The following is a 10,972-nucleotide window of genomic DNA, read 5'->3' as shown; positions in this document are numbered from 1 at the left end:
TGACTGAAGGTTAAACTTGAATTTAACCCAAGATCAAATAATCTTCAAATTCAAAATTAATTTTAATTAAGTAAAATTAACAACTATCTCACATAACCTATAAGATTAACTTGTTTGATAATCTAGAATAGGTGAAATGGAAAATAAAGTAAAAATTAGTCAACCCTTTAAACTCCAAATATAAGTTGGATCCAAATTAAATACCTTATATATTGGAACACAAAGGTTTAAACCAATGCATGTTGGATAGTAGGTGCTCTAAACATATGACCAGAGATTGACTGAAATTTATAAAGTTAAAACTCAAGAACCTAGAATCAATAACTGATGAAAATAATGACTAATTTAAGGTAATCAGTGTTGTCACAAGTTGCACTAACGATCTAACTCAGGTTTTGATAAATGACAAAGTAAGTTAAGTTAGGTTTAATATGATCTAACGATTTAATTAAGTGTGCAGAAGAAGTCCAGATAGATCTACGAGCTGGCTGGATATCTGGCAGGAAATATAGTTAGGTAACGGATTGACTGGATAGTTAGTACAAAGTCCAGATAGGTCGACAGGCTGACCAGATATCTGGTATGAAGTCCATCTTGGTTAATGTGTCGATCGAATAGTTGGCATGAAGTCCAAACAGGTTGACGGGCTAACTGATTGTCTGACAAAGCAGTAAGTTAAGGTAAGTCATTGGAGGAAAGTGACTTGGTGAGGATGTGTTCCCTGTTTGAGGGAACAGTATGCGTCGATCCAACTTAGATCCATTTGAGAAATCTAAGTTGAGATCTTGACTAGATTCTGGTTTTGAGGAGACAAAAATCTAATTACTACTCTTGACTATAATTGCACTAACACTTGTTTTGTAGGGTAATATAAGTTTTATTATCTTGGACTAACTTCATTTTGCAGGAAATAAAGGCTGCTGGAAAAGTTGGTCCGGGCACCCAGAAGTGATCTAAGCACCCAGAATGCCCAAAATCAATTTTATCACTAGTGTGGAATGTGTTGATTGGATGGTTGACGTCACAGTCCAGGCGCCTAGAAGGGATTCAGGCACCCAGAACTGCCTATATAAGCAGCCTTCCACCAGGAGCAAAATACACAACTTCTCTCTACAACTGCTTTCTTGTGCGTTGCTCCAAAGATTCTCCTGCGACTCTGTGAAGCGTTTCCGGCAACATGTGACTCAATTTTTATTTTCCTTGTTGTCGGTAACTTTATTTGATAGTTCTTGTACTTATTTTGTAACTCTTTTACAAACTATTAATGGATTTCCTAACGAAAGTACTCTCATGTGTGAGCCTTGGAGTAGGAATCGATGAAGGCTCCGAACCAAGTTAAACTTGGTGTCTGTGTACTTTGACCCGATAATGATTTTTCAACAATCGCTATTCACCCCCCCCCCCCTAGCATTCTTTTCAATCCAACAAGTGGTATCAGAGCTGATACTGCTCTGATTTGGTGCAACCACTAATCAGGCAAAGGGGGTGAAAATTTTTATTTTCTTATTTTCGACATAATCCAAATTGTTACAATTACCTCTTTGGAAACATTTTCTTGTAGCAAACCAATCTGAATTGGTGCAACACCAATTCAGTCTTAATATATTTATTCTATCCCACACTACTAATCCAAGACTAACAGTCTTGGGATCATCTCTGTTTTTCTTTATTGTGTGCAAGAGCAATGACCCAAAACAAGGGATACAACACTTTCTGTCCTCCCCTCTTCAAAGGCGATGACTTCCCATACTAGAAGAAGCGAATGGAAGTTTATCTAAAGACTAACTTCGACCAATGGTTCAGCATCACCAGAGGCTACAAGGCTCCGGTCGATAATGTCAAAATTTTGATGGACCAGGAACAGTGGAATCTAAAGATGAAGAAGAAAGCCCAAATAGATTTCAAGGCTCACAACACCCTCCAGTGCAGGCTAAAGAAAGAAGAATTGAACTGCGTTGGCCCACACGAAAATGAGAAGGAACTGTGGGAGAAGTGTTAGGATGTATACTAAAAGCCTAGCTTTTTGTATAAACATTTATTGAATGAACATTTATTTTGTAATAAGAATCATATTGGTCAAATGTCTGTATTTATGTTAAATGTAGTTATCCATTTAATTTATATTGTAGATAACATAGTGTGTGGTGTCACACAGAAGATCATGTTATCAGTTCCTTATAAAATATAAATAGTAGCTCACAACCAAGATGGATTGGGACAAAACATTGGAATGGTTGTAGTGTAATTTGATATTAGTTTATCTTGACTATAAAATTACACTAGTACACTATATGTGTATTGAGTAGGACTATTTGAGGTTGTTTCTTTTATACTGACTACATAAAAGAACATAACCTCTGTTATTATGGATGTGCATACTCTTAATCCCGATATAATAACAAGCACATATACTTAGTATTTATTTCTTTAATTTATCAATGGGTGAAATTTATTCGTTAAATCCATAGGCCCGATAAGTTGGGAAATACTATTATTTATATGGTGTGTTGTTGATTATAGAAGGAAACTGTATTCTAGTTATCTAGGTTGATGATGTCCCCTTGAGGAGCTCATAAGGATTGTCATATAAGCCCTGCAGGTGGACTTAGTTCGACATGACGATGAAGTTGAGTGGTACTACTCTTGGAGCTAGATGTTAATTAAGTGTGTGTCAGTAACTCATTTAATTAATGGACATTCGATATCTTAAACACAGGGAGATTAACGTACTCATAATAAGAAGGAGCCCATAATGTAATATGAGATTGGTGCGGTAGTTCAATAATAATTCTTTAGTGGTATGAGTTATTCTTGATGAACTTGAGTTGGGTGGAACCTCTTGGCCCATTTGGCAGCCCATGCTGGTGGAACCTCTATCACCACTGGGGTTGCTAGGTTAGGTTCTGGAGTGACAGTGGGAGTGTTATGCTGATTAGCCCTTAGGGTGACTATCTCCTGTTGCTGTTCAGCTAGTTGCTTCTGTAGCTGAGCCACTACTACTGCAAGGTCTGGGGGAGGCACTGAGCTGCCTGCCTCTTGCTGGGGCTCAGTAGCTGGTGTCTTTCTAGCTGGGCATCCTCGTACCATTTTCTACAGAATAGAGGACATACATAACTAATACTATCATATTTGCATAACTATTATTATCATATTAAATGTCATCATATATAAACATGCTTTAGTTATCTATGAACATGCCAGCAAGAAACATAACTAAAGTGAGAGGTATTCTTACTTGGAAGCTGCAGGTTCAATATTGATGTGCGTGTGAGGAAGTATGAAACTTGGCTCTGATACCACTCTGTAATGCCCCACCTCCTACTGACTAAGCTGTAAGGCCGGGGGTTACATTATGCTAACTATTCTTGTGCAGAAAAGGAAAAGACTGCACTAATTAAAAGTCTCTACTACTTACTATGAACTCTAGAAATTATTCTTAAAGTATACTTCTAAAGTTGTACACATGCTAAAGGAGGGGACTTAACTTCCTATTTGGTCAAAATCTGAAATTTGGCACTTCTGGCTGAAATCAGACATTCCAATCGATCGGTTGATCGATTGGAGTTGTCTGATCGATCCACTGATCGATTCAACTCGCTACTGTGCACGGGGTCAAAACTGGATCGATCGGCTGATCGATCCAATTTGGTCAATCGATCCAGAGATCGATTCAGAGGCTCTCTGTTTGCAGGAATTAAATTCCCGATCGATCGGCTGATCGATCCATAGCTGATCGATCAGCTGATCAACTCATCAGCTCTCTGTATGCGACAGATCATGTTTCGATCGATCGACTGATCGATCGAGGGCTCCCCAATCGATCAGCTAATCGACTCCCTAGCGTTCTGTACGCGGGGACTTCTTCCAATCGATCGGCTGATTGATTGAGGACTGCTCAATCGATAGGCTGATTGATTGAGGACTGCTCAATCGATCAGCTGATCGATTGGGTTTCTGATTTCCGCAGAAATCAGACCCGATCTCGTACAGAATTTTTAGAAATTCAACTACAACCATAACACTACTGCTGGGCATGCCATTACTCATAACTAGCTATCTACTATTATGACAAATAACAATCTAAGCATAACTTGGTGCATACTTTCATGAATCAAGACACTTACACATCTAAGAGTGCAGAAAAGTAATACTATAAGAGTACTAAGTTCTTAATTTGCTAGTTCTCCCCCAAAGATCTTCATTCCAAGTTCCTGCTCACACACATCTTCATCGCATTGCCTCCAGCCTCCGCTATTCCATCTTTCCTTTACACTTATCTGCAGTATAAGGAAAATGCAACTATAAGCTTGGGAGCTTAGTAAGAAACCATCTACCTCACAAAACATGCATTTACAGAAATCATGCTTTTTTAAAGATGCTATACTGATATGCAAGTTGAGAATCATACTAGAAATGCTAAAACATGGCACATGAGCATGTAAATCATGGTAATCAAGAACTAAACATAGAGCTATCTGCTATATCAATAAAAACTGAACTGAAGCTAAGCTGAATTCACTTATCTGTTTTGTGAAGTTTGAAAACTATTTTCGTAAGTAGATAAAAATACTAAACATGCTGCTGATGGGCCCGACAACTGTACTTGCTGTGCGCGCATCCCTAACTAGGCCCGAGGTAGCAAGTCCCGAATCTAGTAGGGTACTAGGTTATCTAAACCTAGGGACGACTATGGGAGTCCAACCTAAGGACAACTGAAGTCCAGTACAGTGCCACTGATAAAGTAAAATACTGTTTATAAACTAATTTATCGTATCTTGCTTTTACTAGGTTATCTGAACCTAGAGCTAGGTTATCTGAACCTAGAGGCGACTGTGGGAGCCCACCCATTGGACCGTAGTCCCATATCACTGAAGCAAGGCTATATTTGCTAATTAAAATGCATCTAGGGCATTTAACTAAGCTATTACAAATGCTTACTGTAGCATTTAACTATTCTAGGCATTTTATCGAGCACTTGGTGTGCTCTAATTCTGCATATGCCTAAACTGAGCACATAAATGCGAACTGAGGGCATAGAAACATACAATTAGCTACTTATACTGTAGGTGAGGGGTTGCTTACCTCCTGTGCTAGTTTTCTTAGGAATCTGATCGCTAGTTTTCCGGAGAAGAAGATCTTCTCGACGATCTGCTTACGTCTATACTTCCTTCTCGCGAAGGGGAGCGTCCTCGTGCCGGAATTATCGCCGGAAGGTGCTCCTACGCTCCTAGGGATGAAACCCTAGGTCTCCTTGGCCTTGGGCGCCGAGAGGTGAGAGAGAGAGAGAGAGAGTTCGACGGTGAGGGTTTGAGGAGAAAAGAGAATTGTCGATTGGAAAATAATAACTCCTCTCTTAATTTCCTATTTATATTAAGTGATTTATACCACCCAACTAAATTTTAAATAGAATTGTTCTCCTCTTCTTTCAGCATACCCCTACTGGGGCCCCTTGGTTACTAGAATCACCCTATATGACATAGAGTCCATAGGTCTCGGGTTCGATTCCCGCTTAAGCTGTTTTTATGTTTTCATTTATTTTTGCTACTTTGGTTATTCTAAAAATTCCATAAAAATATTCTAAAATTCCATAAAAATATTCTAAAATTCCAGAAAAATAATAGAATATTTCTAAAATTACCTTGAGAATTTTCGGGCGTTACAATACTAAACCTGGTGTGAATTGATTTTAATTAACCAAAAGTCATCAGTGAGTTTTGGTCAAAACTCACAAATGGTCATACACTTTTCAAAATCTGAAACTGTCAACATAGTCAGATTCAGGAGAGCCCTAGGAACACATTGATAGTACCAGATAATAAATATGATAGGCATATTCCCAACAATGACTTTGTATCAAAGTAATACAAGGCTAAATTTTTTTCAAAAACTCTCATGGGCCTATCTAGATGTTGGAATGTATACTAAAAGCCTAGCTTTTTGTATAAACATATATTTAGAAATAAAAATCACATTGGTCAAATGTCTATATTTATTTGTTAAGTGTAATTGTTCAATTAATTTATATTGTAAATAACATGGTGTGTGGTGTCACACACAGAAGATCATGTTATCAGTTCTTTATAAATTATAAACAGTTGCTCACGACTAAGATGGAAAAGAACAAACCATTGGAATAGTCGTAGTGTAATTAGGTATTAGTTTATCTTGACTAATAAATTACACTAATACACTCTAAGTGTATTGAGTAGGACCATTTTAGGTAAGTTCTTTTTATACTGACTTAATAAAAGAACTAGACCTTAGTTATTATGGAAGTGTGTGTTCTTAATCCTAATATAATAACAAGCATATATATTTAGTATGTATTTCTTTAACTTATCAAAGGGTGAGGTTTAGCTCGATAAATCAATAGACCCGATAAGTTGGGAAATGATATTACTTATAGTGTGTGTTGTTGATTATAGAGGGAAACTGTGTCCTAGTTATCTAGGTTAAGAATGTCCCCAAGAGGACCTCATAATGATTGTCATGTTAAACCCTGCAGGTGGACTTAGTCCGACATGACGATAAGGTTGAGTGGTACTACTCTTGGACTAAGACATTAATTAAAGTGAGTTGTCAGTAACTCAATTAAATTAATTGACATTCGATATCTTAAACACAGGGAGACTAACACACTCATGATAAGAAGGAGCCCATAATGTAATTTGAGATTGGTGCAGTAGTGCAATAATAACTCTCTAGTGGAATGAGTTATTATTGATGAATTTGAGTTGTGTGTTCAGGGCGAATACGAGATACTCAAGCTCATCGGAAGGTCAAAATTAATTTTTCCTCTAAATTCCTGTTGTAGCCTCATTAATGCCTTATAAACCACTCATTAAAAGCCCTTCTTGATATCTAAGAAAGAAGGTCAGCCCATTGCTTGATGACCAAGCAATGGCCGGCCACTATCTCCAAACCAACCACTACATTATGGCCCCGGGGTAAGTTTTTTGGGAAAGAGATCCATGATTTGATATCTATTAAACTGTGGTGCGTGATTTGAATGTTAGTAAAAGTTGTGTGCATAATTCAGTAAATTGTTGTAAAATGAAGGAATAAGAGTGATATATAACATATATTATATCTAAATTTTAGCTATCAAAATAAATAATTAAAAGCATTATTTATTGTCTACATTCATCCCGGGCAAATCCATGCCCAAACCAACCAACTTAAACTCAATATAATCACATCCATAAAATATTTAGAGGCGGCTAATTTACATCATTCGCTTAGTATGTATCTTTCCCTTTAAATACGATTCTCCATAAAATCTACTAATTAGTCAATTAATATTATTTATTTTTGGAATTGATTACGCACCATTAATTTTATATTTATCTTCTATTAACTGCCTTTGTCCCAGTCTAACAAGCATGCATATGATTTTAATTGTTTCTTGATTGTGGGATTGATGGTTTAAGTGTACACATCATCAGCTATTTAATTTCGTTGACATAAACAATTGATTTTCCATACGTTTTGGCTCTCGTCTTTTTTATCTCCACGTTGTGAGCTCTATAGCATGCATCATGGATTCACCACCTACTCTGCGTTTGGTTGCGTTGCGTTGCTATGAATAATATTAGTTAAGATGCAATAATTAAGGAGAGATTAATTAATTAATTGAGTAGTTAATGCTTTTGAGTCATGCGAGTGAGTCGGTGGCATTTGCTAGTGTCATAAATTTAGATATAGTTAACGGTGTGGCATCACAAGCATGCGGGCAGTTCGATTGATGCTATCAGAGACGGAGTTAATCCGGAGCTGTGCTGGGCTATAGTCCACCCCTCTTAAGCACCAAGCCAAGTAGGAAAAAGAAAACCAATCAATGAATTCCTCAACCACACAAGTTAATAACAAGTTAAGGGTGCCCGTTTTCTCAATTATTTTTTTTATTAATTCAAAATATTTTAATTTACCAATATAAGTTTGTGTGGTCCCGTAAATTTATTGTAGCTCTTCTTCTTCCGTATTTTTACAAAAAAAAAAAAAAAATCCCCCCCCCCCCCCCCTAATTTAATTTGATTTTAAATTAAATTATATATTTATTTATTTTTTATTTTATTATAATTATAAATATAAATCAATTTCTCTTCTTTCTTTCTTTCTTTCTTTTTTTTCTTTCTTTCTTATATGCATTCAAAATAAACTTGCAATTTAAAACATGCTGCTATGCTTTCTATTTATTATTTTCTTAGCTACTAGCCAACTCCGGTCATGAACTCCAATTTCCCTCGACTTTAGTCGCCTCATTCACTCTGCTCCTTTTGTAGCCATCCTTTGCCCTTCCTCCTTCGATGATATTGCCTCTCTCCTTCGCCTCTCTTACTTGTCTTTAGTCCTTTTTTGATTGTCGCTTGCAACCACGACCACTCTCTCAGCGGTCAGGCCCTCGCCCTTGGAGGCATCGTCATCAACATGATTGCTCTCGACCGGGCTGCCATGACCGAATAGACTTGCCCTCCATGCATACCCTTATGTTGACGCCAAATGCGAGCAGCTGTGGATTGAGTTCTTGCACGGATGCTCAAACACGGCCTCACACCACACTTGTGGACCAACTAACTCTATCTCATTGTCGACGGCATACTCCTTACATCATGACCTCCAAATTTGTCAATATCTACAAATTAGATATCATTGTCGCTAAATTAACTTAATAATTCCATAAATAATGAACAAAAAATATTTAATAAAAAATTAAAATTTAGAGAAATATAAGAAAAGATGAGATAGTAATGTGCTCACGTGAAATAATCTCAAACCACTTCTACATCATCCTTAACCGATTGAGTCAACTAAGGATCAATATAGCACAGCCATAAAGAATTGTTAGATTCGTCAATAAACGATTGATCTAAGAACATTGATTGATGGATCACTCATTACCAACATTTTTCAATTTATTTTGATGACTAATGGAAAATTTTTATAAAGTCGGATTGATCATTCTCAAGATTAATCGGCATAAATTCAATACTTGTTGTCAATTAAAAAAATTAAAAATAAAAATAATAAAAATAATAATAATAAAAAACTAAGGCTCACTTGTCTCCCAAAACTTGGTGTGATGGTAAACGAACATATAAGTTTCTCAAAAACATGAAAGTTCGATTTGTACACGGTGTAAATAAACATATGAAGTGTTCAAATCACTTGTAGTCCTAGGTCATCTTCGTGGCATATTTATGCTTCTCGGATTTATCTGATAATTTTGTAAGATTGAATAGGTCATGTAGAAATACTTATACTTGGATTTTCAGCTAAGGCTCACTTTATTTTAGATAATTTGGACTAGACGGAAGGTATATGACCCATGTCTGTCCTAACAACATGACTCACTTAGATAACTCGACCATGATCCCGCTTAGCTAACTAAGCTTGGTCCACCTTGGTCCACCAGACGGAAGGCATATGACCGCACCGCACGCAGACTCACAGACTGCAAGTCTGAATGGTCCCCGGGCTTGTGTGATCAGCATGCGCGCTCTACCATCAGTCACGTGCTAGCTAGGCACCCAGATTCGCAGACCCGCCGACAGCCAGGACTGTCTGCTGGCGTGCATAATTCAAATAGCCACCTTTATATTATTAAATTTAATGTTCCGTACTTTTCCATCTAACAAAATTATTAGATTTTCAATAATTTAAGTTTTATAGCAATAAGTTATTAACCTACTGAATTTTAATTTCTAGATGGCTTTAACTTTAAATTTTAATTGTGAGTAAGGTTGTCCATTTTATTTAGTATCTGTATATATTATCAGCATTTTAAAATCTGTTATTTCACTATTTATTATAAACCTATTTCATTATAATATAATAATTACTAATTCAACAATTAATTCTGTTTTTGGTAATATTTAGGCAATTGCCCTTCGTCTGCTTCTTATTATTATTACCTCACCAACTTCCTTTTTCATTAATTATTAACCATCTATATATAACTAATAGTTCATTAATTATTGATATTTAATATCGTAGTTATTATAAATTCAAGATCGAACTCTTAAATTCATTTAATAATTTTACTTAGAGAGACTGAGTATAATCATTATATGATACTTTTGATCCTTCATATATGATTCACAATAGAAGTCAATTTTTATATAGTTAGTTTAAAGAAATAAAATTTTCAGATGTGTATGTGTCAAATATTACTCGGTATGTGGATATAAACATATTAAAGATATTTAGAATGAAAATTTATCACTGTCATGTATTCATATAAATACTTATTCCAACAACTTTCCATGACTTATTTTCTCAAAATATTTGATAAGTACTCATAGAATTTAGTATATTTTTTTCGAGATTTGACAGTGATGTGTATTATGATGAATGATATGCTTCGGCTAGAACAAACATTCCTCTAATACTATATAAGCTAGAGTGTATATTTTCACCCTTTTTTTTATTCAATGGAATATCTACCAGTACATTTACAATAAAAGATACAAATAATTGGTACTTTGCAATACAGTTGAGGGGCCAACATGTAATGTTTATCTGGTTAAAGAAACATCTTCTTTTTGTTCCTATTATTTTATTGATAATGTGAAACCAGACATCCCAAGTGTCTTAAAAATTCTGATGATGTGCCTAAGTCAATAGACCCATTGATCCTTTCTATTTTCAAGTTTCCTGGTAAGCCAATGATTATATCTATTTCTAGATGGTTAACTTAAGAAGAATATCATATTGCAAAAATATACATACTCATGCCAAACCATACATAAAGTAAGTTGATTTCTCTAATCAAACATTTATCTCTCGTCTAATTACATTTATCTCTCGTCTAATTTGTTTGCTTAATATCCCAATTTTCTTAAAATTATATTCTTTCCCAGCTTGTACGAACATCAACTATATTCACTGATATGTCACATAAAGGAGGGACCCTAAGGAGCCAGAAAGTCAAAAGTCAAGGGGACATGGCATTCAATAGTCAAGAGAATGTGGC

This window comes from Zingiber officinale, chromosome 7A, assembly GCF_018446385.1.
Source record: "Zingiber officinale cultivar Zhangliang chromosome 7A, Zo_v1.1, whole genome shotgun sequence".
Taxonomy (NCBI): domain Eukaryota; kingdom Viridiplantae; phylum Streptophyta; class Magnoliopsida; order Zingiberales; family Zingiberaceae; genus Zingiber; species Zingiber officinale.
The sequence above is the reverse complement of the archived record's forward strand: the minus strand, read 5'-3'. Positions refer to the sequence as shown.